This window comes from Eublepharis macularius, chromosome 4, assembly GCF_028583425.1.
Source record: "Eublepharis macularius isolate TG4126 chromosome 4, MPM_Emac_v1.0, whole genome shotgun sequence".
Lineage (NCBI taxonomy): Eukaryota > Metazoa > Chordata > Lepidosauria > Squamata > Eublepharidae > Eublepharis > Eublepharis macularius.
This window is the reverse complement of record NC_072793.1, coordinates 89,862,225-89,890,024: the sequence shown is the minus strand read 5'-3', so window position 1 is coordinate 89,890,024 and position 27,800 is coordinate 89,862,225. Positions and strand designations below refer to the sequence as shown.

The window sequence follows — 27,800 nt, the reverse complement described above, 5'->3', positions numbered from 1 at the left end:
AAGCAAAATTCATGGTTCTCTTTTTACCTGACGTTTCATAATGTATAGCTATTACCTATATGCCTGTGATTTGAATGTTACATTAGAGTCAGGGATTTAGTAGCATGTATGTTTTGTACTTCCTAAATTTCCACTTTCATGTAATGTTTGAATCAACCATCAGTTTCATGTTACTGTTGTTTCCCTAGTTTTTTTCTCCCTGTCTCTATCCAAAAGGCAACATTAAGTTGAACGTCTGGTATGTACCTCATGGGTGGATTTTATTTTCCATTAGTAGAATGTACTTTTCCTCCCTCCCTCCTCCTACTACAACCAATAGTACATAAGGGGGGCCTGGTGCAGAAAGAGGAATTGGTGGAAATCGCCAATTTAGCCTAGATCAAAACCCATGTCTTATTGTCCTGAATCCAGAATATTTGGCTGTTCGTATTTCTGAATGAATAAATAAATTAGAAGAGCATATATGCAGTTGTAGGATCACATGGGGAATATATTATGATATTTGACTATACAACATTTTTTAATAATTAGAATTTGTGTTGGGAGAATTATACTCAAGAGCCAGTGTAGTATAATGGCTAGCGATGGACTAGGATCTGGGTGACCAAGTTCAATTCCCTTCTGTGCCTTGGAAGCTCACTGAGTGACCCTGGGCCAGTAACAAACGCTCAGCCTAACCTACCTCACAGGGCTTGTTGTGAGGAAAAAATGGAGGTGAGGAGTATACTTTAAGCTGCTTTCAGTTCCCAATGACGACAATGATGGAGTATAAATGAAGTAAAATCAAATAAATAAAATAATTTGATAATTTGACTGTTTTAGAAAAAAGATACTAAGAAATACAAAAATATAATTAATTAATATAATTATAATTAATATAAACTATAATTAAACATGGAAGCAGTACATTTTCAGCACAGTACTATTAAGTCTATGATGCAAGGTAAGTGCACAATAATTATTCAAGTAACTGTTACATTAGTTATAATGATGCCATAGCATATTTTATGGCACTACTGGTTACATTACTAATATTTTTGGCTCCAGAATAGTAACAGCAGATAATGAGTTTGCATTCATGAAGGAAACCTAGATGTGTAACTGTAGAGTTCATTAATAGGGTTTTTACTGCTTCAGTAAGAATAGATGGTGACATGAGTATGGTTTTTACAGAGATTCAGGGTTGACCTGGCATTTATGTTTTGGATTACATCAGTTAAGAAAGATGGTTTTCTCCTTGTAAGTTGAGCTCCTAGATGTTGGGATTTTTTTGTAGGACTGTATGTCCAATGAATAAATTCCTGTGGTGTGATGGTATGGGGAAAGAAAAACAATTATGTAAAAGTTCTTATTTAAAGACAAATAATACAAATATGCAGAATTCTATTTTCCATTAAACCTTAATGTTAAGTATAGGACAGACCACCATTCAGTTTTGGAACAATTATTCTAAAATCTTGTTTTCCATCATATATACTCTCTGCATGACCTTGAAAACATTGTCCTTTCTGTGATATTTCTTGATATAGCTTGCACAGTGAAGAAAAAACCGCATAAATACTTTTGAATTCATGGATTGGTAGGGAACAGTATAAAATTGCTAAATATTAATTCAATTTTATTGAGAAGAACATGTAATGAACCAGTGAAGGAAGATGTAAGTTTAATAAATCCACTAGAAATACCTTTAAAATAGATACATAATATTGTACATTTACAAAACTTCCTTAACTAGCAAAGATACAAATTTACCAAATGATTGTACAACTGATGACCAAATGCATTTTGGCAAAAAATTGCCTTCAGTGGAAAAAAAATTCTGGATAACTATGTGCACCATCTCAATAATAAATGCATATGAATTTACAAAAAAAAGGACATATAAAAAAACCCAACAAATATTAAATTATTAAATTCATATTAAATATCAAATTCATTAAAATCAAATAAATAACTTACTGTTAGTGTGTGTGTATGTTTTGTGCTGTCAAATTGATTCTGACTTCTGGTAACTGTGGCTTTTCTCTTTAACCTGCCTTGGATCTTTATTACAGTTCCTCCTTATGGTACCTTAAACTTTTACCTCAGGAGGGCTCTGGTCACAACTAGAGTTGGGCACGAACCGGGAAAAAAACAAACCATGTGGTTCGTGGTTCATCAAATTTCACAAACCATGAACTTTCAGGAACCTGCCCCTGGTTCATGAACCAGTTCGTTTGGTTCATGAAAATGTCACATCCAGATCAGAAAATCATCACTTCTGGGCCAGCAGAAGTTCACTTCCGAGCCAGCAGAAGGTCTGCAGGAAGTCCATCCCCTGTTGCCTAGGAAACTAATTGATTGGCACCAGGCTGTCTGTAGTGACGAACCAAAAAACAAAACAAACAAATCAGTCTAAAAATTTGTGGTGGTTCATCAGAAATGGGATCTGATGAACCGTGGTTTGTGAACCATGAACCGGCCTGGTTCGTGCTTAATTTTGGTTAGTATTTCAGTTCATGCCCATCTCTAGTCACAACCAACCCACTGCCAGCTTCAGTTGTTGTGTATTTTATCTAGACTTTTAACCTCAAGAACACCTTCTCTTTGGTGTTTGAATCCCATCGCTAAGACCACCTGTAGCATTTTGCCCCCTTTGTGTGACCTATATATTGTTGCCTCCCTGACTTATTTAGTGTTCCCAAAAGGTTTTCACAGCCACCAAAGGTCTTAGATCTCTTCAGTTTAATTGCTATTATATGAAGGCTTGGTTATAGATGATAGTATGACAGAACAGTCAGCATGTAGGGGTGGCTAATGAGGTAAAAAGGGAGTCCTATATTCCAGAAGAAACAGGTATTGGGCTTAACCCAAAATAGAATTTATTTATAAATACAGTGCGTCAGGGCTTGTCGCTGCCGCTGCTGGGCAGGGCGCCAGCTGGGCCAGCCCTGACATCAGAGGGGCACCAGGGATGCTGCAGGACCCTGCTCTGTGGAAGGAGGGGCAGTATACATCACCCTGATTCCCTCTCAATCCACTCACTGGCCTGCTCAACCTGGTCTGCTTACCCTCTGCGTCCTCCATCATCTCCTCCTCCCAGCGCTCTGCCGCTCTGCCTCATACCCACCACCCCAGAGCTCTTCCCAGCCAGCTTTTATAGTGTTTCCTTTCTCCACCCCACCCTCCTTCCAGGCTTGTTCCCTCTCCTGACTTGGCCCAGCTGTGCCTTCCCTCAGGTGTTTCCCTCCTATCACTAATCCCTTCTAGGTTTCTTTGCCTTGCTGGCAGGGTGGGGTTGAGTGTGAGCCATCCCCAGCTGAGGTCTCCTTGGCCTTGCTCATGAGGAGCTGCCCCAGCCAGCTTCTGGGCTGCCTGCTCATTGATGCTGGGCGGGGCTATCCATCTCTTCCCCTGGCTGCTCCACCTGGAGGGGTTTGGCTCCTAGCAACTCCTGAGCCAGGCTGCTGTCCTCTAGCCAGGGTGTGGCTCTGGGCTGTAGTGGCTGCTTCTCCTCCTTAGCTGGTAAGGGCTCTGTTTGGGCTGCTGCTGGGTCCCTATTCCCCCTGCCTTGGCCCTTTTCCTCTGGGTCCCTATTCCCCTCTCTTCCCCCTGGAGGGTGGGACTGGCTGGTCTCTCCCTGCTCCCTCCAGTCCTCTGAGGCTTTGGCCTTTCGCTCCTTCCCCCTGGAGTGGGCAGGTTCTGGACCTGGTTGCTGGCTGAGGTGGTAGAGCCACTGCCTCCCAGTTGCCTCCCACTGCTCCCTCCTGGCAAGTCTGGGGGCTGGGACGCAGACCCCGGACACAGTGGCAGTTCAGAGTATTGATAAGCATATTGGTTTCAGGTTCATAAGTTTGGTGGTTTCCAAATAATTATATACAAGTGGGGGACCCACTCGGACTTGTGAGGGGCATCTCATTTTCCCCTCTCCCACCATGTCCTCTTTCCCTTCTCTCGCCATTCCCCGTAGCCTCTCCCCTTTTCCTGCTTCCTTCTCTCTTTCCCACCACCTTTGTTTATCCCCTGTCTTCAGCTTTCCCTCCTCCCCGCCTGCAGCCTCTCCTACAAGGCCCAGATGCATGGTGGAGAACCTCCAAGGTCTTGCAGGGGCCACCACTTTGCCCTGTATCCCCTCCCCACACTATTTCCTCTTTCTCTCCTCATGGCATCCTCCATATCCTCATCTTTCCCTACTTCCTTCTCTCCTTCAGACCCACTTCAAATTACCTTTTATCTGCCCCCCATTTTCTATATATTTATTATTTATTTACTTCATTTATATACTCCCTTTCTCTGCTGTGGGGATCCAAGTTAGCTTATATCATTTTCCTCACCCCCCTGTTATCCTCATAACAACCCTGAGAAGCAGGTTAGACTGTGTGTGTGATTGGCCCAAGGTCACCCAGTGAGTTTCCACAGCAGGGTGGTGATACTAACCTGGTTCTCCTAGATCCTGCTCTGAAATTCTAACCACTACACTACACAGGCTTGGGGGGGGTGCTGCTGCTGTTGAACAGCAGCAATCAGCCAGGCCTGAGTGACTCATGCAAGACTTATGCTAACAAATTTCTGAGTAGTTGCTTCTGGGCCAGGCTTTGAGTACAGGTTTTTTTTTTAACTTTCTAAAATTGTAGATTCTTCATCAAAAGGCTCTCCTTCGAAGGCATCTGCCAACCTTTCATCTGTTATGTATAGTTTTTTATTGTACTGTTTCTTTCTTTTCTTATTTTGTCCTGATCAGATACTATAGTTCTGTGTTGATCTTTCAGCATCTTTAGTCATGTTTTGAATTTTCTTTTGATTTTTCTGGATCTTGAGGAATAGATTTCTTGTTCTTTGTTGTTGTTGTTGTTCTGGTTAATATAAAAAAATCTCTGTCTATGCATGCAAGATGCAAGTCATGACAAGCTGCATTTATACTTCTGATTCTATTTCTGTAACTTTCTGCTTGTCTGTCTTTAGGATTTTTTTTCATCAGTTATCCATCTTGGCTTCTCCTTTCTTTTAGCTACAGAAATAGTCTTTGCACATTCTTCCTTGGTGATGTCTCTCTAGTTTCAGGCCACAGTTCTTCCAGTTCAAAATCAATTGAACTTAGTAATGCAAATTTGTTATTTACATGGTCCTTGCATTCATCAACAATGTAATTTAGATTATATTTCAGCACTATGATACTTTATATATTTTTCTTTAGCTTTATTCTAATTTTTGATATAAACAATTCATGGTCTGTATTACAATCAGTTCATGGTCTTGTTTTAGCAGAGAGTGTAGAGTTTTTATGAGGAATTTTTAAAATCCCTCTTTACCCAGTTCCTCCCTAAAACTCAACAACTTTTTTCTTATCCTCTTTTTAGGAATTTGGAGTCAGTTTCTAATCAATTTCTTTTTGATCAAAAAGAAATTTGAAGAGAGAAGGAGCAGGAAGGGAGGTTCTGCAAAATGTCAGAATTTTACTCTGTAGATGCTCTGAGGCAGACAATGTCTTCCCAAGACTTCCTGCCTTCCTGCTAGAGCACTCCCTGGTGTGTATAATATAAAACAACTGCAAGGGTTGAATTTAGGGTGTCTTGATTTCTCTTTGAAGAGAAATAAAAAAAACCCTGCCCTTATAAGAGAAAAAAGTAAGAAGAATCAATGGCTATATCTAAAAAAAGTGTATTTTGGAAACAGAAATTCCCCATCCCATAACAACTCTAGAATTGAGCTTTTTCATCTTCTGGTTCTGATTATGTAATCTATTTGATTCCTGTGATCCAGTGATGTCCACATACACAATTGTCTATTCTCTTGCCTGCAGAAGTTTGCAATGAACAAATTGTTGGCTTCATAAAATTCTATGAGTCACTCTTATATCTCATTTCATAATCTTAGTCCAAATTTTCTAACACTATTTGATTCTGTTTTGTCTCCTCCTTTTGCATTCCAGTCCTCTATGATTATCAGTGTGTTCTTATTTAGATATATGATCAGTTTCTTCCTAGGCACTTGCATAAACACTCTCAGTTTCTTTCCCTTCAGCACCTGTAGTTGGGACATAAACTTGAGTGATGGTTATGTTGAGAGGCTTGATATTTATTTATTTATTTATTTACAGCATGCTGAGACTCAAGGCAGATTACATAGCATACGTCATTGCTGGGATATTCAACAAACAATACGATAGAGTAACGTTGGCAGAAATTTGAAACCAGCAGAAATCCAATACAGAGCTGAAAAACAATGATGTAACAAAACATTTGCAGATTTATACGACATATTAAACACAGCAGAACTATCCAGTAGGAGCAGACTTACAGCAACAGACAATATACAGTAGTACAGCTGGGCATCTAGAAAATTTTCATTGTGATTTCATATCTGAGCTTATTGAGCTAAACATTTAATGTGGTTGGGTAGTTTTCTTTTGGAGTGTTGCTGGGTCAGGGTTGAAATTCCTCAGGTTTTTTTTCCATTCTCATGATTTTCATGAACGTTCTTTTCAATGATGAAGGGGAGGGATGCAATTGGAGGCTCTGAGGCAGCTGTTTTTGCACTTAACGGCTCCAAAATTGCACAGAACACAGTCTTCCCTGTAATCTAATGAACCTCTAAATTTCAAGCAAAAAGGATGGGGGAAAGGATTTTACAGCCCCCCTCAAGTAGGTCTCTATCTGGGCAGCTACATCAAATCCTCTCTGCTAATTCCTAAAATGGCCATCAAGCAGCAGCCAGCCAGCAGGAGAGCTCCAGCTGGCCACCAGCATTAAAAAAAAGCCTTGTCTGTATTCATTTCATTTCCCTACTCTTACAGTGAATGACATTTTTTTTTACTTTTCCACTGAAAACTCTGCATTTGCCTTCCCTTCCCTGTTGTTGTTATTTGTTTCCTTCCTTTCAGAAAGTGAAGAAGGCTTCTGTTGCAACCCCCACTTCATCCATTGTTGTACTTCCACTGTTTCCTATGAGGGACTTAGATGGGGCTGGAGTCATTTTTTTTAAACCAAACTTTGCAGCGGACTGTCTTCTGTTTGTCCTTCAAAGAACTCCAGGTTTGAAGGAAATTGGGCAAAGCATTTGAATTCTATGGGTCCCTGAGCAAGTCTCCCACCATTGGACTTTTTCTTCTTTCACAAGAAAAAAAGTCTCTCTATAGCTCACAAGGAGGGGGAAGGGGGGAGAGGAATGGCAGCTGTATTTGGGATTAGCTGGCTCCTCCCTTGCAATAATCTAATTGGAAGGAAGAAATTCAGTACAGAATTCAAAGTAAAATGTGAGCTTATGCTGCTTTGCTGGTAAATGCTGGAACTAAAAAACAAACAAACAGATTTTGGGAAGGAGGGGTTTCATGATCCAAGCAGTTAGGACTAGCATTTCAGTTCTAGAGAAGTAAGATGTAAGATCCAGAAACAGTTATTTTTATTATTTTTATGGCTCATGATTATCATTAAGCACACACCTGTACAGTAGTATAGTATACAGTCTCTATCCCTGTACCAATGCATCTTTATGAACTAATTCTTTACAGCTCAGCACTATTACCTGTGTAATAAAGCTCTCCTGAATAATTTGATTTCACACAGTTTGTGGAAAGCTATGACAGCAGGAACTTTCCTGACCTCTTCAGGCAGGCTCTTCCATAAGGCCAGGGACCCTGCAGAGAACGTACATGAATGGGATGCTGTTGATTTTGCCCATTTGTAGGATGGCCTATGCAGAAGGCCCTGTTCAGATGAGTGAAGTTGCTGTGATGGAACATAGTGAGAGAGGTGATCCCAGAGATATGAGAGACCAAGGCCACAAAGGGCTTTGTATATGATAGCCAGGAGTTGGTCCTAATAACTGACAGGTAGGCAATGGAGTGACTGCAGAATGTAATATGCATACTCTGCCTAGCTCCTGATAACAACCGAGCTGTGGCATTCTGTACCAACTGGAATCTCCAAGTTGACCTTTTGAAGGGACCTTGATTACTTACCCTTTTTAATTGGATTGAGTTTTCTTTCCACTTCTTTTTCCTTGTTTGTTACTAATTGAACTTAACTGACAACTGGCTCCAAATGTGATCAGAGACATGATGGACTGGCAGAGGAGGGCAGTTTGATAATACACAAAGTACAAAGCCTAAGATAATTCTGAAACAGTGGCACACTGACAGCTAAAGTGCAGAGCCATGTTCTTTTGCTGGCGAGGAGCCCTTTTGTTTTTGTTTAAATGTATTTATTTATTTATGTCATTTATAGTCTGCCTTTCTCACTGAGACTTAAGGCAGATTACATAGTGTGAGATTAGTACAATCAGTAGCAAGGACAAGGACAGGCATTTCCATACAGTGTTAAGAACATTTCCATAAACAAACTTGTAAATGAATACAAGTTTACAAAGACATAGCATCAGCAAGGATCCAATATGAGGTTGAAGAACTGCTGAAACAGAACATAATCAATTCTAGGACTGACATTAAACAACATGAAGCACAGTTAGTATATAGGAGAACATATTTAAAGCAACAGATAATATGTAAGGCAACATAATGGTGAAGTCTATGGTTCCTTACTCATTAGCAAAACATCTGAGACCCCCTCCCCACAATACCACCTTCCTATCTGAGAAAAAAGTCTTTTTGAATAATTTGGTTTTGCTTTGTTTGTGGAAAGTCAGGAGTGTGGGGATTCTCCTGACCTCAGGCCGGCCGGTCCATAGGGTAGGGGCCACCACAGAGAAAGCCCGTGTACAGGCTGCTGTTGATTTCACCCAAGAAGATAGAGTTAAAATTCAACAAGACCTGAATACTCTGGAGAAGTGGGTGGTTGTGAACAGGATGCAATTCAACATAGATAAGTGCACAGTATTACATCTGGGCCACAAAAATGTGAAGCACAAATACAGGATGGGGGATACATTTCTGGGTAGATGTGTCTGCGAAAGAGATCTTGGAGTAAGAGTGGACTTAAATATGAGCAGTAAGTGTGATGCGGTGGCAAAAAAGGCAAACTCAGTCTTGGGTTGTATCAAAAGGGCCATTGCATTGAAATCGCAGGAGGTCATATAGTCCCTCTCTATACTGCCTTGATCAGGCTGCACCTGGAGTACTGTGTGCGTTTGTGGAGGCCTCACTTCAAAAAGGATGTGGACAAGATTGAGAGGGTGCAGAAGAGAGCAATGAGAATGATCAGGAGTCTGGAGACTGAGCCCTACGAGGAAAGGCTGAGGGCCTTGGGAATGTTTTATTTGGAGAAGAGGAGATTGAGGGGGGACATGATTGCTCTATGTAAATATTTGAAAGGCTGTCATTTGGAGGGCAGGGAGCTGTTCCATTTGGCAGGAGATGATAGAACTCAAAGCAATGGGCTTAAATTACATGCAGAAAGGTACCAGCTGGATATTAGGAAAAACTTTTTCACGGTCAGAGTAGTTCAAAGGTGGAATCAGCTGCCTAGGGAGGTGGTGAGCTCCCCTTCACTAGCAGTTTTCAAGAAGAGGCTGGATGAATATTTGTCAGGGATGCTTTAGGCTCATCCTGCATTGGGCAGGGTGTTGAACTAGAAGGTTTGTATGGCCCCTTCTAGCTCTGTGATTCTGTGATTCTGAAATAATTATTCTGGATATTGGTGCTATATGTATTGGGCTTTGTGCAATGGTTTGTCCTAAGATGAAAAACCGCAGTACCAATTCTAACCACTTCTGGAAACATATGACTCTGATATTGAAACTTTCCAAAGGATTACATCAAACCATGCTGTAAAACATCATGCAGATACTTCATCTAGCTCTTATAGCATTGGTGTGGGGACAGATTTTTTTCAGAAACTGCCATAAAGAGGAATTGATGCCATGTGACTGACTATTCATTTGAGCTTAATGATTTGTAACAATTTGTTAAATACATACACACACAGTAAAATGGGGCAGCAAATGGAAAGATACTACCTTATAAACATGTTTCCTTCAAGGAGCAGTAATGCTTTTACACACACACACACACACACACACACACACACACACACACACACCCCGTTTTCGGGAAAGCAACAACGGCTACATTTGTGTATTTTGCTCCATGGAGCTGAAAATATCTAGTAAATTGATCCTGTGGGAGTAATAAATACACATTACTTTATCTTGTACTTCATGTCTTATACCCCTGAGCCTTGATAGAACAACACCACTTAATAGACTAAAAAAAAAGAGTAATTACAGTCATTGGTTGTGTGATTTTTCAGCCCTTCCAGCCCTGCCTGACCTTCTAATTTAGCTCACCGTGTCTAACTAATGCATTTATATTCATCTTTTATGAAGCATGTGTAGTACAAAATTGACTTTGCAGCCCTTAGCTAGCTGTCTTACCAGGTTGAGAATCTAGTTAGTCCTATGTTCTGTTAGTGTGTAAGAGAGAATGCTTCCTTGTGATTCCAATCAGTTACTGCTTTTTAAAAATCCTTTTGGAAGTAAAGAAAGTATTTGTTCAATTTTTCCATCTGCCTTTTGAAAAGCTGTTATACTTTTCATTATTATTTACAGCCCAAACATGCATGCAAAAAGATGCAAGCATTTCTAAAATGGTTACCACTAATTTTCCTGCCTGTCAAGAGTGCTTAAATTTCCCTGTAGTTTGGCTTAAAATTTAGCACTGTTACTTCTTAAGAATTACAGACATATAAGATCATCCTGGGCTGGTTTGTAAACATAGCTGATATTTTATGATGAATGATGTCACAAAATGTTCAATATGCTTCTTTGTCACACCCGTGCACGGAGGCATTAAGAAGTAGATTAAGGGAAGACTAGAGGAATTCCCTCTTCTGAAAGAACCCTTGAGCTAGAGAGCACACAGACAAATCTCTCTCCTGTGTTGTCTCATAACTTCCTATCCAGTTCACTCATCCAGTGGAGCACAATTGTTCTCTGTGAATTTCTTTTCTCACCATATGGTATTCTCATTACCATACACTAAGGGTCCATATGGGGAACTTGTGAAGTGAACTGTATTCATTTTAACTGCCAGATGAGCAGTCTTTTGCTTTGCAAGCTTAGCTTAAGTCATCTGCTGCCTTTATGTTGTTATGGCAACACAGTACCAATAAAAAATTCTAATCTACTGTAAGTATCCTGGATCACAGTATTTTAAATGCTTGCCGTAACTGTCCTCTAAAGTGAGGATGCTTGTTCTTTTAGTATGACAAAGGGTTATTACCAGTTCCAGCAGGTGGCAGTAAAGAAATTATCTGTTTTTCTTGCAGAAATCATATAATTACAAACCAGCATTATATTAGAAACACATTTGTTGACTGCTGCTCTGAATTTTGTTAGAAAGTAAGCCTTTTTTGCATGAGATGTAGAATGATGCCAACAAAACCTTTTGCTGAAACTGGGCTTTGAAGGAGACCTCACTGGAATTCTATAATCAAAATAAGCCCAAAGTCTGGTGGACTGTTTGTGCCCCCTCTCTGCATCATGAATTAGCCATTCAAAAACCAGGCTAATTAAGAACACCTTAAAGTAATGGAAGTGGGGAGTGATATCCTTAAATATAAATCATTTTCACCTCTGCAGGCCCCATGATATGTTGCATCTCTGTCTCTCTGCCTATATTGAAAGTGAATGTTTGTAGTCTCACTTCATCAGTTCACATTAGCCTCATGCTGAATATTTAAACACTGAACAATTTGAACACCCCATGAAGAGTTGCACTTTCCCTTGGAACTGCAAAGGCTCATCCAATAATAATTTAGTAAATCAACCATTTAGTGGCTCACTTGTACACTGCATTGTGCCAAATGCTATGCAGCTCAGCCGTGCACCAGCTAGAATTGAAATTCAGACTCCAGTCATATGGTGGCACTCTATCGCACATTGGAGAGACCAAATAGTAAATCTTCCTCCCAGCAATGTATTTGCTCATAGTGATTTTTCATAAATAAAGCAGGATGGCAAATCCAAGCAAGAGTCAATTACATATGGCACATTCTGTTCTAATTATAGTTCTGTTATTTTTTAAGATGTTGTTATTGTTATAATTAAAATGGTGTCTCTAGATTAAAGTTCACTATAGGGGACAGTTTATGTTGTAACCAGTGTATACTTGAACAACTGGTCTGAGACACTGGCTTGTGCAAGGAGCCATATATGTTGGCTCTTGAACTTCTCTTGAACAGCACTGTGCATGCCATCCCACCATAATATAAATAAAACAAATTATTATTTGAGAATTGTTTGTGTTATCAGAGCAGTTTGTGTTATCAGAGCAGTTTAGTCAGTGCAGCTAGGCATGTGAATGCGTGCTGATGAGATAATAAACTTACATAGAGCCTTTTTACTTTAGTAAAAAAAATTAAGAGTCCTTTTATTTTAGGAACTTCACTCAAGATAGGAAAGAGAAGAGAAAGAGTGTAGTCTAAACTATCTAAGCTAGGATGCTAGTGGATGCAAGAAGCATGTCCTGCATCCTCCATGGTTGCAAGATGGAAAGTGTGTGTGTGTGAGGGAGAAGCAGGAAGGAAGGAAGTCCCTAAGAGTAGCAATCTACTGATCAAAGGGATAGACCCAGTAGGAAGGTGGGATGCATGCACACTGACATCTCTATTTCTCTGTCTGTCTGGAATGTCCAGGCAATCCAAAGCTTTATTCACAAGTGCCGAGGGTCAAATCAAGAAGACAGGGGAGCGCCCACACTCTCCGGCTGCTCCCGGCGGGAGATTGGCAACGGGTTTGCCTGGCTAAATTGTCCCGTTTCGCAAGGCTCACAGCTTCATCAAAAGCCACAAATATTGCAGTAGCGGTCTTTTGGTGTGTCCTCAGTGTGCCTTTTGCCTTGGTGTATAGAATGTCCTCCTTTGTAACCTGACACCGTCAAAAAGTGCGCAACATGTTTGGCTTAAAATTAACTAAATCCTTTCACTTTGGGCATACTTCAGCCAAGTGAAGTTTACTTTTGCCTTTAACTCTTTGATTATTAAATCAGGATAAATGAACTATCAAAATAACTCATAGGTCAATATATTAACAAATTATACACACAAAATAAAGAAGATGAATTATTGACCCAGATGTCATAAAATCATTACTTTACTCAAGAGTAGGGTTGCCAGTCCCCAGCTGGGAGCAGGTGATCTACCCCACCCCTGCTTACCTGGCCAGCAGGGGAGGCACAGGCCTCCTCGGGGTGCACTTCCAGGCAGCACAGTGTGCTCCTGTGAGCCCGATTTGGGCCAGATCAGGCCCAGATCAACCTGAAACAGGCTGTTGTGGAGTGTGGGAGTGCTCCCATGCACTGCAGTGGCCCGTTCCAGGTCAATCTGGGCTGATTTGGGTCAAATTTGGGCCTGGATTCGGCCATTGCAGAGCACAGGAGTGCTCCCCTGCTCTACAGTGGCCCGTTCCAGGCCATTCTGGGCCTGATCCGGGCCGATTCAGCCTGGATCAGGCTGCTATGGAGTGCAAGAGCACTTCCGCACACCGCTGCAGAGTGCAGGAGCGCTCCCATGCTCCACAGTGGCCTGTTCCAGGCTGATCTGGGCCTGATCCAGGCCAAATCGACCAGAATGGGCCGCTGTGGAGCATGGGAGTGCTCCCGGCCTGTGTGATTATGTTAATTCCCAGAAGTGATGTCATTGCATGGTCCTGGGAGCATGCGCACGCTTTGCGCACATGCAAGGAACAGAAAAAAAGGTAGGTGCCGGGTCCCTCACCTCCTGCTGGGAGGATGGGGGAACTGGCAATTCTATTCAAGAGGATTTTGCAGTGGTAAATATTCTTTCACACATATTTAATCTTCAAATAATAAATTGATAACGCTGAAATGATTATTATTTAAATGCTGTAAATTTGTGATGCTTCATAGAAATATGAATTCACTTTGGTGCCTTACACATAGGGATGGGGATTTTGTGGTTTACTCATTGCTGGTGCAGCTGTAGATTAAGTGCATCAGCAATGTGGCTTCCAGATGGCAGGTTTCCCCACATTTTCCCTGCCTCAGTCCCCTGGAAGTAGCCACCCTCCCTCCGCAGGCCAAAAGAGTTTTGCAAATTTTTTTTAAAAAAAAATCAGCACTAGAATATCATTATTTCGCTATACAATTGTAGCAATCTGTGTAGCAGATTTTCTTTCATTAAAAATGTAAGACCTTCCCTTTTTTCTTATATATCCACAAGGGAAGGGCTAGAGATATATTTTTAAAAAATGAATCCTGGGTATTCAGAGAACCTGCTACTCCCATTGCTACATTGATATATCGATATAATGATATTCTAGTGCTGATTTTTAAAAACAAAAATCAAAAGTCCTCCAGTGAAGGGGGAAAGAAATGGCTGCTACAGGGACAGGGGAAATGGTTGCCATGTGAGCCAGAAAATCCAAATATTCTGACACGCACAGCAGCCATTCCAGCTTTACTATGATCTTCCCTCAAACTTCAGAGTAAAGCAGGTTTGAGAAAGATCAGAGAAATGCCAGAGAAATCCCTGGGGATGGATGAATTCACCATGATGCTATGGGGAAGCAGGAAAAACCCTGTCTCCCCAAAGCATTGAACTTGGGGCAAATAACCCATGTGGAAGATATCTTTGTGTCCCTTGGTCACATTAAAAGCCCAAGATGTTTCTCCCTCCACTCCTCTGGTGAGCTTTCATATGTGACAAGGTTAACCTGACAAGAATCCAGACTGGGAGGATTGGGCAGTTAATATCTCTGTGTGGAACATGTATCATCAGAGATGGTGGGTTAGTAGTTTAATAAAGGATGTTTCAGCTTTACACTGAACTTTTCACCTACCTTTCCCGTGACCTCATATAAATCTTAGTTCAGTACAATCACTTAGTGGCCCATAGACAGCATGCAGTTGATAATGAAATCTCTCTGTGTTGCTGCCTTTATACCTTCTGCAGCCATCCTTGCAGTTAGTCATCCCTCCTTATGCCTAATTGCTTTTCTGAGTCCTCCTTCAGGAACCCTCATATTCTGAGTTTAGGCAGGTGGTAACCCAGGTGAGGGCCTTCTTGGAAATTGTTGTGGTAATGTGATCCAGGGAAAGGTAAGGTGTCCTTGCAAATCATTGTGTGTTCTCCAGCATGCAACTGGACTCAGCCTAGAAGCCAGCACCATGCAATTTGACCATGGTATTCCTGGGTAGAAGCTTCCAGGGGTTGGGAAGGAGGGAAAACTGAAAATGGGGGGGCTGGTGGGTGGGAGAAGGAAGCGGGAAAATGGGAGAGGTTATAAGGGATTTCAGAGAGGGGAAGGAGGAGGAGAAAATGAGATGCCCCCTACAAGTCCCTTCAGGTTCCCCGCTTGTCTCGTGAAATTAGGCCCTCAGCTACTATGTGTGCTCTGTTAGCACGCACACACAGTTCTGTTGTTCTGTGGATCTCTAGTATGTGTCACTGGCATGAGCTACCAGGGTAAGCTCTTTTTACCTATCCATGTCACAGCCATGTGGGAAAGAGATTTCATCTTCATCTATATTTCAAGAACAGTTTTCTTTAAACATGCTCTTAGGCAAATTCCCAATAAACACTATTTAGCTTTTTTAAATAAATAGCTTGGAGGTAATTTAATATTCATGTAATTGATCATGTATCACAGAACATAAATACAAAAGACTGTTTCATAGCCAGTATTCCAAATATGGGTTCATAACCTCTATAGCCTTAAGCAACAAGATCAGGGTTGTGTTAACTTGGGTGAAAAATAGGTTGGTCAATTTCAATAATATGGTAAACTAGTTAAGCCAGATATACTGGTGGTTGCCATGTTTCAGCACTTGGAATAATTCCATTTTTCAGAAATCACCCCTGAGTCTCAAAACTGTCCAGCTCCCTCTGTGACACATGTTGTATCCCTCCAACAAGATCAATGTTAAAAAATTAGCATTTAATTTCTTGGTGTATATTAACCAGGCCAATATACTCACATTTGGAAACTGCAAGTTAGGGATATGCAATTGCATTTTAAAAAATTGTTTGTTTTAGTAAAAACATCCATTTTTTGTATATTTATTCTTCCTATTGCAACTGATGCCACTTAGGAGTATGCAGTCAAATACTGACAAACCAGTAAAAAACCCAACTTTTCCCAGGATCATATCAGCAATATATGAATTTTCAAAAGCCCTTCACAACAATTCCCACTTCGTATATCTCCATTCTCAATGATATCTAGGAATCAGAAATCATGTTGGGAAAGCTGCAGAAGCAGGGCTGGAGGGACATAGAGGAAGCGTGGATAGGCTTCCAACTGTCCCATGGTGCATCAGCCATTTAAATTTTAAAGGATAATTATTTACTATGGGTAGAAGATGAGGCCAGGTTTACCACCCATAAAAAACAATGGCCTTTAAGGTTTAAAAGGCCAACGTGCCATGGGCTGGGGCACATTTCCTCTCCCTCTCTCTCAGACGTCCTGCTCTTGATGCTTCAGGTAGGGGATCAGTTCAAAAATTTTCATTTAATTTCCTTCAGAAAGAACAGGATTGCTGTTTTCACTAAACTGGAAGTATTGTTCTACATTTTTAAAAACAGATTTTTTTTCTTGATATGACTTCCCAAAATGAGAACAATATGCCCAGTATTTAATGAAAACAATATCCATAACCATCCCAACTTTCTGATATGGAATCAAAACCATTTTTAATCACATACTTCTAATGCCTCCTCATGCTCATCTTCCTTCTCTCTTTTTCTTTGCCCTCCATCTTCTCTCAGCAGTACTTACTGTGCCAGACCAGGTTATTTCTTTTATTAGGTGGTTTAAGCCTTAAGTTGCCAGCCATGCAGCCAGCTAGACAGTCAAGTATCAAGCAAACAGAAGCTCTCTCTTCCCATCCCTTCCCCTTACATCTAGTGTCTTGGTTCTCCCTGGCAAATGTATTCCCAGTGTAGACTAGATATGAAATTCCTGTCAGAATCATCTGGGCACTCTATTCACAAGGGCAAACCAAGCTGTATCTGTTGGCAAGCTGTTGGCAAGCTGTGTCCAAGACACTGGAAGTTTAAGACAGGAGGAAAGAGTCTCTGCTCATTGGTGTCTGTATACCACAAGCTCTAACAGCAACAACAGCAACAACAAGTGTGCTTATATACCACCCTTCTGGACAGATGAATGTCCTCTCAGAGCGGTGAACAAAGTCAGTGTTATTATTATCCTCTCAATACATCTGGGGAACTGGGGTGGAGAGGAGTAGCTTAACCAAGGCCACTTGCAGAGCTCATGGCAGTAGTGGGAGTCAATCCAATAACGTGCTGGTTTGCAACCCAGCCATTTAACCACTATGCTACAGCAGCTCTCCTAAATTGAAGCTATCCCCTATCAGCCACAGAAATTGTTGTCCTTCACAACATAGTAAGTGCTGTTGATGGGGTGGGAGACAGGAAAAAAGGAGGGTGGGCTTAAAAGGAAGAATGACAGTTGTTGTCATTCTGTTTTGTTTTTGTTGCCCCTCCCCAATTGAATAAATTAATTCTCTTTTAGTTTGTATTTCAAATTTTTTACCAGTGTAAAGGGGGATTTCTTGAGATGCCCATGTTTTAAATCTATTTTATAGAGATTACATGGGGCATTTATCATAATCAGGCTCCATATTGTCATTTATGAAATGGGATTCAGATGAGATGGAATTCAGTTTTAAGACTTCCTTATGTATAATGCTGGTGGCTTTAAGATAACCTAGTATATATACCATGATATGCTTTCCCAGATAAAATATGGCCACTATTTGATTCTTTCCACTTACACTAACTGGACAACAGAGTTTTATTCCTGTCCTCATGGTGTCATTTAGTAGTGTATGCAAAGCCATTGTCATAATTCTTTCCTAAGAAACACAAGGCTTAACAATCTGTACTTAATGGATGGCACTTGAAAGATAGACCATTTTGGTCAAATGAATCAAGAAGAAATGTTTCTTTTCTAAACGCTCCCATGAAGGAAAGGAAGGGTACCACTTTGTGACCAAGCTTAGTGATCCATCACTGTAAAGTCTGCTGTCCCAGCCCACCTTCTCAGAGGTCACTCGATCGAACTAGCTGCTCTTACAACTGTATTATTGCTTATGGAACAGTAATTGAGGCACCGTTTACCTGTTCTAATAGGCAGTGAACAATTTGCACTCAATAGAGATGGAAGCCAAATCATTCATTTCATAACACTTGGACTAATTTATTTGTTGACCTTCTAATATCCATAGCTCTTCACTACTATTAACTGCAACTCAGACAAAATCCCTTGTCTTCATTTTGCTTTCATTGATTTTTTTTCATTATGGCAATAACAGCCCCCCCTTTCTGTTGTAAAATGCAATCATTTTGCTCACAATGGTATAACTCCTTTAGACAGTAACATCCTCTAAGTACAACAGAAAACAAACTTGTGCTGTCCTTTAAAACAAAGATATATGTACTTTTCTTTGACATAACCATGTCTGAAAGATGATTCTGTGCTTGAAAATAAAAATACTGCAGATGATTCAGTTGTACGTGATAAATTAACATATATGACAAAAAAGCATGGGACTACATGATATGCAATACAATGAATTTTTGTTTGTTTGTAAATTTCAGCATGTTCTGGTTTATGTTTTCAGGTGCCATGCCCATGCATGCTAACCCAGAAATCTTAAAAAACAGGTTGTGAACTGATCTGGCAGAAAAGAGCTGATCAACATTTCTTTAAATTGTTTGCAATATAGATGATTTTTTTTTAAATTAAGGGAAAGGAACAGTATTGCCAACACTTTTCTTATTTGTTAGCTGGTAAGTGTTTTGTTCAATTAAACAACATCAGTTTAATATTTTCCCTCTCTTCTCATCCCCAAATGTTTTTAATACAGGATTATCCGAGACTAGTTTTATCTGCCACCACCAAAGAAAGATGCAATAGTTAATGTGGTGACAGAAATCAGAATGCTGGCCAACTGAGAGGAGAATTGTCTTATGTACCTAATATTTCAGAGAAGATATACAGTGCATTCCCTAAGCAGAGCCACACACTTCAAAGTCCATTGAAGCCAATGAGCGTAGAAGGCTGTAACTCTGCTTAGGGATTGCACTGTAAATTTATCTGTTTGGGTAACTGCATGAGACAAATGCTTAGCCATTTTTTTAACTGCTTAGCTGTGTTCAAAATTAATCACATCTTCCTCTTGCGGATAATAAGAAAGAAAGTTGATGAAGTGCTTTAACAACATAAGGCAGGGAGCACTCCAGTAAAACAGGTCTGCTTGAGCTGAAGCCTCTCTGTGCAATAAAATACTATTAAGTCCTTTGAACACAGAGTTATAAAACATAATTGTTACACATTTGGCATTTTATGCTTCCCTAGAAATTACCACTTGGTATCTAGATGTAAGCTATGTTCTTTCTTTTCATTTCAATTGGGTCTGAAGTGGTCCTTTATTGTAATGAGAATGCCCCTTCCCAGGAACTTTTTTTTTCAATTATGCCAATGATAAAAGGTAAGTAAATGCACTCATTTGTAGGGGTTATGACAGAGAGGTTTGGCTATTTTTAAAAAAAATCTACTTTGAATGCCTCTCAACATTATTCCAGCCTTTGTTTCAGCATTTTTATGCATTCTTTAGCAGACTGTAGCAAAATATCACCATAGGTCAGACAACCACAGCTTTTTACATTTCCACTTTTATCCCTCCTATTAAATACCAGTAGTTAGGCAGTTTCTAATGAGATTCTCCACTTATCTGAGAATTATATTCCAGAAACTCTTCTTTGTTGGACAAGAAAAAAAATCTGTATAATCTACACTCAATCTCATTGTAATTTTTAACTGAAAATTAAGGGTTCTGTATCCTAAAGATGAGACAGACATCTTCAAGCACAGTTGGTCCATTGCTGCTCAATCCAGTCAAGCATATAGATTGTAGAGAAGTATTTCAAGATTCAATACAGAGGTTGAATAACATGGGGGAGTATAACATGGAACTCAACAAGACAACTCCCACATTGAGGGCAGCTGGTTTTCCATGGCAACCCTTTGTGTCTGATCTATGAGGAATGATTTAAAGCAGTCCAAGGCACATGCCTTGGTACCCTCAGCCACCTCAACAGGATGGCATCATCTACTGTATCAAAGGCTACAGTTAGATCCAGTAGGAGAAACAAAGAAGCATGGCCTTTGTCTAGATTCAGATGGAGGTCATTCACTAAAGCTGCCAGTGTTGTCTCTGCCCTATAGCCCAATCTGAAACCAGACTGAAATGTGCCCAGAGCATATAAGATGTATAAGAAGATTTGGAGTTGCTCTGCTGCTGCCCACTCAATTACTTTGCCTAGAAAGGGCAGATTAGAGACTGAGAGATAATTGTCCATCTCATTTTTGTGTAGAAATTGGTCTTTTTTAAAGTAGTGGGAGGATAATCGCCTGTTAGAGTGACTGAGGAAAGACGCCTTGAGTGACTGATTTATGATAGTCATCAAGGCCTTGGTAATGTGGTGCTTAGCAGCCAGGATGGACAAGGGTCCAGTACACAAGTAGTAGCCTTCACAGATCCTGTCAATATCTATCAGAGTAAGTAGGTCAAAATGTTCCATAAGCAGACCAGATGATACATGAAGCGTTTCTTCTGCCTATTATACCAGATCAGGGCATATGCATGTTATTTTGCCAACAACAAAAAATGTACAACTAATTATCTGATCCTAAAATCAGGCAAATTTAGTTCAAATTTTACTTTGAACAAAAAGGCATTGATTAGAAATTGACTCCAAATCCTAGAAAGAAAAGGAAAGAAATTGGGTAAAGAAGAATTCAGAGAATTCTACCAAAAAGAAAATCAATTGGGCCGATACAGCGGGTGCTGCCATTTTGTTATCATTCACGTGCAGAGATCATTTAGATATACGCTACTACAAAGCAAAATTGAGTTTAGCACTACAGCATTCAAAAATCTGTACTTCTTTGCTTGGATTTTTGTTAAAGTAAGAGCAATAGGAGATGTACAATGTATGTTTTCTCCATGCAAACATTTTTTTCCCTGTTCACTACAGTGTCAGTGGAGCTGGAATCTAATCTTCATGTTCAAGCAATTTTATTGGGAACCATGTTCTTTTTGGAAATTTCATGTAGAGGCAAGAACCTGACCCATCTCCTGTTTGGAAAGTAATACCCTATCATCTTGGGAAATATTTTGGAAGATAGGTTCATACAAATAGTTTAATTCTTTTTACTATTCTTTGTATGAATTTGTATTTCAGTTTTTACAACTTAAAATTATGTGAATGAGAATTTCTCCTATCTACTAGAGAATTATCTATACCTTTGTGATCAAGAGATGGTTTCCTCATTGATTTGTAATATATTCATGCCTTGATGCATGCATGCATTTACCCTTCAGTGTTCAAAGATTTTGCTGTCTCATATATGCATACTATATTTTAGCTCGATGTGGAGCAGGTGGCAAGGTCATCTATGAACGTTTTTGTTACTGCCTTAGGCATAGACTGTGATCTTCAGTTTGGATGAAGACTGTTAAGCACATTATAGCTTGGAGACGTCTTAGCTGAGTGGATTCTTTGTGCTAGAATAGAGAGCTGGGTGATGGGGGGGGGAGGTTTATAGTGTTATCTTAAGGATGGCCAAGGAGTGAGATGGAGATGGTGGGAAGTGGCACAACACAGTTGATTTTTCAAGATGCTTGATTCTAGTGTGTGCACTGCATGTGTAAGAAACTGAATTCAGATTGTGTTATGTTTAAAACTCAGAACAGAATGAAGTACATTAGTAGGGAACAGAAAGAGCCAAAAATGGAGAAATGAAGGGAAGTGGAGTTATAATTCAGTGGCGTGTGTGGGTGTGTGTGAGAGAAAGAGAGAGAGAAAAAGTGAATTTGTTTCCAAAATTACTGATTTTCAGGTAGGACTTCAGTGGTTCAGGATTGAAATATGTATAGTTTTTTAGGTTCCAGAGTTTCAGGATCATCATTTTCAATTAAGAGTATAATTCAAAGGCTATTTATAAATATAATGGCACCAAAATCACTCAGAACATAGTTCTTCCTCAAATCTAAAGAACTCCTATGTTTTAAGCAGATTGAAAGGGTTTGATTTTACAGACCCCCGAAGTAGATGCTTCTCATAATAGGCGCATTCTTTCTATTGATTTCTATGGGGTGGGGGATGGCAGTCATACCACTCCTTTCTCCACAATGTGGGCTCTAAGCAACCTACATCATTCTCCTCTACTCCATTTTATCCTCTTAACAATCCTGTGAAGTAGGCTAGGCTAAGAGTGAGTGACTGGCCCAAGTTCACTCAGTGAGCTTACAGGGCAAAGTGGGGTTTCAAACTTGGGTCTCCTAGTCTAAAACGTTAACTACTACATCATAAAATGTAGTTTAAATAAATTCATAATTTAACCAGACAAAAATAGTACTTAAATAAACAGCACCAGCAAAAATATGTTAATGATAGCCTGGCTTAGTCCTGATGCAGCAGCAAGGCTTGGGTAAGTCATGCAAGTTGGCAAGTTACCTGGTAGTTGCTCCTGGCCCTGGCTCTGTGATGAGTCCTCCCTCAAGCGCCAAAACAGCCCTGGAAAGCCCTTCCCCCTTCCCCTGCCTTTTATGGACAGAAATGAAGTCTTGAACTGACAATACTGTTGTATTTGCCTATTCATAGCCACAGAGGGCATTTGTTTCTTAAGCTACTGGCATTGCTATTATATGGGTTTATTTTAAACCTTCCAGTGTATTGTTTCAAAGATTTCAGATTTTTCTGCAAACCTGGTGCTTTTATCAGGCTTATAGAAAGATCCGTCTTGTCTGTTCATGGCTCCAGTCTCTGTATTTAACTATCCACAGATTTGACCACATGGAAAATTAGATATATTGATATGACATATAGACAATACATACAATAAACATTTAATAGTTTTTCCCTATACAGTGTACTAAATTGTATACAATAGGTGGTTCAGATATTTAGATCTAGCGATCACTGCTTTCTTATAAAAGAAAATAAATATTTGGCTTGTAACAAATATTCCTTGACATCAATTAAACTTGAAATATACTAGCATTGTTCTTTTTACCCATATTAACATTAAATAAAATCAGAGGTCAGCAAGACTGCTGTAACATATTTACTAAGAAGCGGCACAAAACCTAGATGTTGTAATGAAAGTTGATTCCAATGAAACAGATATGAATAATGTGAAGATAAGTGGCACAGCCAAGAATCTACTGGGCATTAATATAGAACATTATAATTCATCTTAAACCAAATTGCATGGCTTTGATGAATTCTGCAGTGGCAGCATCCACATCAAAGATTGAACCAAAAAAGTTGAATTGTTGCTCTAGATGCAGAGTTTCAGTGAGTTTAACTCTTGAGGTTCTGATAGTATTTATTTCACAGTAATATATCTGGTTCTATATCATTGTCATATTTCATACAATGTGGCAAGTGAATTCATTTCTCTGCATCATTTGATTCATGGAAAGATCCATAAAGTGGAAGAAGTTGATTCATTGGCTTGCTGGGTACATGTTAAGAATCCAAATGGAGAAAAGAGTCAACCACACAATAAAAGGAATTGAACGTATAGGGGACAGACAATAGTTCACTTATAGCCTGGCTTACTAACATATCTCTTTCTTAGAACAGAGTAAACTTTGGGATTTCTATCTTCTTCCATTAACTGTTCTTCTAAAATAAATAAATCCAAATACAGGAAAAATCTTTTTTGTTGTTATTTTGGCATAAACTTGTTACCACTGTGAATTAAAAGAGAGAGAATGTTTTAAAGCATTTGCAGCGAAGCAAATCTTTTCTTACAAATGCCTCCATAGATTATATATAAGCTTGAGTGGAATTCTGTTGCTTCAGAAATGTCTTAGCTGGCATATTCAGATGGAAGTACTTTTACATGTTTTCAATTTATTGCCGTAAAATTATGTTTCTGGAAGATACCAAAAAAAAGCCCATGTTCCAAAAAGAGAAACATTTTTGTAAATTTCTGAATTATTTGAACTATGATTTCTCCTTAAACGATAGTGCTTGCATTTCAACTGATTGATCCTGGTCCGACTCTTGAGGTATTTGGATTTAAACGTATTTACAGCATATCTAGATGGCTGTTTGAAAGGGATCAACTATACATATCCTGTGCCTCCTTGCTAGGTTCATTGTCCTAATATTATCTTCCTCAGTTTTGTAGATTTTTAAAAGTACTTCAGATAACCAGCAAATTTGTATGACTAGACAAAAATGGCATAAAGAAATTATTGTACCACCATGGGATAGTTTTATTGCTGCTGCTACTCCACCGCTTTTGCCAGCTTCTGTCGTGAAAGTGTCTAATGGCATAAGTTGATGAGATGCTAGAAGATCCCTGACAGATCTTACCAGCATTTTTTAAAACTTAAGAAAGAGCACCTACATGGGGATACAGTGTGGATGGGGACCATCCGAGAGGAAGAAGAAATTTAACTCTTCTACTTTTGCACAATTCAGCTAATTTAAACTGAAAGCCCTTCACATTCACACACATGGTTAGTTACTGGACTTGGAAAGAAAAAAGATTGGCAAAGTGTGCTCATGAATATCATTTTTTTACTAAATCACTTTAATCCAAAATGCACTAGATGAAAAGGGGTGTGTACAGGATTCTTTGGATGGCTTCTTCCTATGTACCCTTACAAGGGGAATAGGATTCGGGTCTAGTAGCAACTTAAAGACCAACTAGATTCCTTCAGGTATCTGAAGAAGAGAGCTTTGACTCTCGAAAGCTCATACCCTGGAAATATGGTTGGTCTTTAAGGAGCTACTGGACCTGAATCTTACATTTTTACTTGCTACTCATCTAAATCTATTTACAAGGAGTGTAAGCTTTGTTGGAGACACATGGGGTTTACTTTTGAATAAATATATGTTGGATTAAGATGTTAGTCCCATTAACTGAGAATAAGGTAAATGATGTGCAAGTATTTCATGAATCTCACTGAGACCATCTCATTGAGACCATCCTGTCTCTCAAGATATTTCAATGAAAATTCTTGACTGCTTTTGCACCATGGGCTACGGTTTCTTCATGTTCTTAACATGCCTTGGAGAATATTGGCCCCAACATGTATTAATTCAGTTATCCTTCAACAGTTTTCTGCTTTGAAGAAATGCTTTTTGTACCACAGAAAGGCTTTCTGTGCATTTGTGCTCTTTTCTATGCATCCTTTCTGTTGCTGTTGCAGTATCACTTTAATTTTCAGAGACATATATCTTTTTATATTAGCTATCCTTCTTATAATACCATTTACAAATTTAATCAGTGCATTTTAATATTCCATATACTTTAAGTGCAATATACAATAAATAGCCAGGCTTCATCTTAAACATGCTTTAGCTTTAAATTGTTAAAGCTGCAGTGCCCTTTCAATCTACTTACATAATGTCATAAAATATACATTTCAAGGTAAATGAAGTCAGCTACTTCAATTTAGTCTCTCAAACTGGTAGTAAATGAGAGGTTAACACTATGGTGCCAAACCCATTATTGAGTAAATTTAGCACCTTGGACAGCTCTGTAAAATCTTTATTGCTTTCCTGACCTGCTCGTCATGTTCTGTCTATGTGTTCAGTGGCTCTCAGCTCTGATTGAAAGGCAATATATTAGATCCCGAACACAAACACGCTCGGGGGCTGGTTCACTGGGAGCGTAATGACATGGAGGTGAGAACAATTTTCTGGTCACTGCAATTCAAGCACCTTGCAAGGTCTATTGCAGTAACTTATAGAAGACTTTTAAGTGCCGTTTTTATTTGTGGCTATAGGAACTGAATGGGGATCTGAAAATGTTTTAAATTATATTAATACATACATACATACATACATACATACATATATATATATATATAGATAGATATAGATATAGATATAGATATATATAGATATATATAGATATATATATATAGATAGATGTCATGATAATCTTTAAAGTAAAAGCTTAGCATTATCAAACAAAGGAGATGTTGTATAACATCTGCCTTATTTAACCTTAAAGTGTCATACAACCAAAACAAAAATAGCAGTTATGTGGAAGCATTGTTTAAGAAAGCATGCATTATATAGGTCACTGCACTGTTATAAAATAAAGAAATCCCAAGCATTGATTATTTGCAAATTTTAATAAATGTTGTGGATAATTAGGGTTCTTAATCTTTTAAAAATCTTACTACGTTTTCTGATTAAGTAGCTTTTTATTTCTTAATATTAGGCATTTTCTGTGTAATTACACAAACTATTTTATCCTGCAAAGTTCCTATTGAATGAAACTGCTCCAGAATCTTTGGGTTGTGAATTTCAGACTGTAAATCACAGCCTTTAGACTTGAAAAAAATGGAGAAGGGATAGTTCTATTTTTAAAGAAAAAGTAATTATTATGTTACTGAAATTATTTCAGTTCTGACATCCAAATATTCCTAACTTTGATTGCCTCAATGCATTTTATTAATTGACAAAGTCATATTATCTGGACAAGATGTTTTAGTTTACTGTGAACTGGAAAAGTAAAATCTGACAAGCAGCTATTCTATCCTATGCTAGAATTTTAATTTTTTACAAGGCAGACAGAGCCACTGACATTCTAAGTGCCTTGGCTAAAGTAGCATTGCCTGATTCTGTATGGGTTTCATGTGCATTCAGTTCATACACTTTTTAATTATTTAATGCTTTGGTCAAGCTGTACAGAAAGGCCAAGGCTGTAGCTAGTGATCTCTTCAGAAACAGTTTCAAATGTATTGATTCAGATTCCACCAATTATATAATACACCTGGCTATATGCATGAAAAATAATTGAAATGTACATTCTGAAGGGAAGTCTGTGTAGCATTTTAAGAAAGGATAAATATTTACTGGGAGTCCAAATAGGGGTACACTCCCTGTCTCGTTTTTAAATATGGGACATAAAGTATGTCATAAGTAGCTACTGGAGTATGACAACTATTTTATCATATATTGTAGAGAAATTTAAATTGAAAAAAAATGCTAATATGCATCTAAAAGCTTGTCATCTAAAGAGTTGTTCGAGGATTTTGAAGAGGTTATGGTGACAGCAAAATGGATGCAATTATATCTCTATTTTTTGATCAGAGACTATAGTATATGAAAATTGAGTATTACTGCTACTTTTGGTTAGAAAATCTATCTAGTGCAAGAAACATTTCTCATTAAACTTTTCAACTTCATTTGGCAGTCAACTGGAAAATGTATCTTTTTCTATAAGGCACCTGCAGAAATATATATATGTATGAAACTTTGTGGTTCTTAATCAAATAAAATACATTGCTTGAGGAAATTATTATTGAGCCAGTGGAAATTAGCAGTATATAAGATGAAGGGTTTTTCTTATGGTCTATAACTTATCAGCATATTTTATAATACCCACTCTACCTTGTTCTTCAGCTTTTTACATATTTACAGTGTTTCACAGGTGAAAGTTCAAAATAGATAGGGATATATCTTAGAAGAACAGGGCAAGTGAGGTGTTCCTAATACAAAAGAATTGAAGAACACATAAGGAATAAACAAATGATTAGGTAGAGAAAGGTAGGATTATGCCCAAAATTCAGGCACAATTTTCTGTTTGTTCTAAACACACATTTGTTCTAAACGCACATATTTGTTCTCAACACACATTCTTTTGTGTTTGTCTTCAAAACATGCCCCCCTTCTACTATGACACAACTTATGCAGGTTGTGTCACTTACTTGTAACAAAGGAAAATGAGCCAAAGATGTAGGATATTACATTGTTATCAGATCAACTGCATTGAAGAGATAACTTAAAAATGTAGTTGCTCTGATAAGGTCACTCTTCTTTAATATAAATTAAGAACCAAAT

General features: G+C 38.9%; 1 protein-coding gene across 3 annotated transcripts in view; it reads left to right on the top strand.

The window, feature by feature from the left end:
• Window positions 1-27,800, top strand: part of EBF1 (EBF transcription factor 1) — a 501,457-nt gene that overhangs the window by 445,673 nt on the left and 27,984 nt on the right. The gene's annotated exons all lie outside the window — the stretch shown is intronic.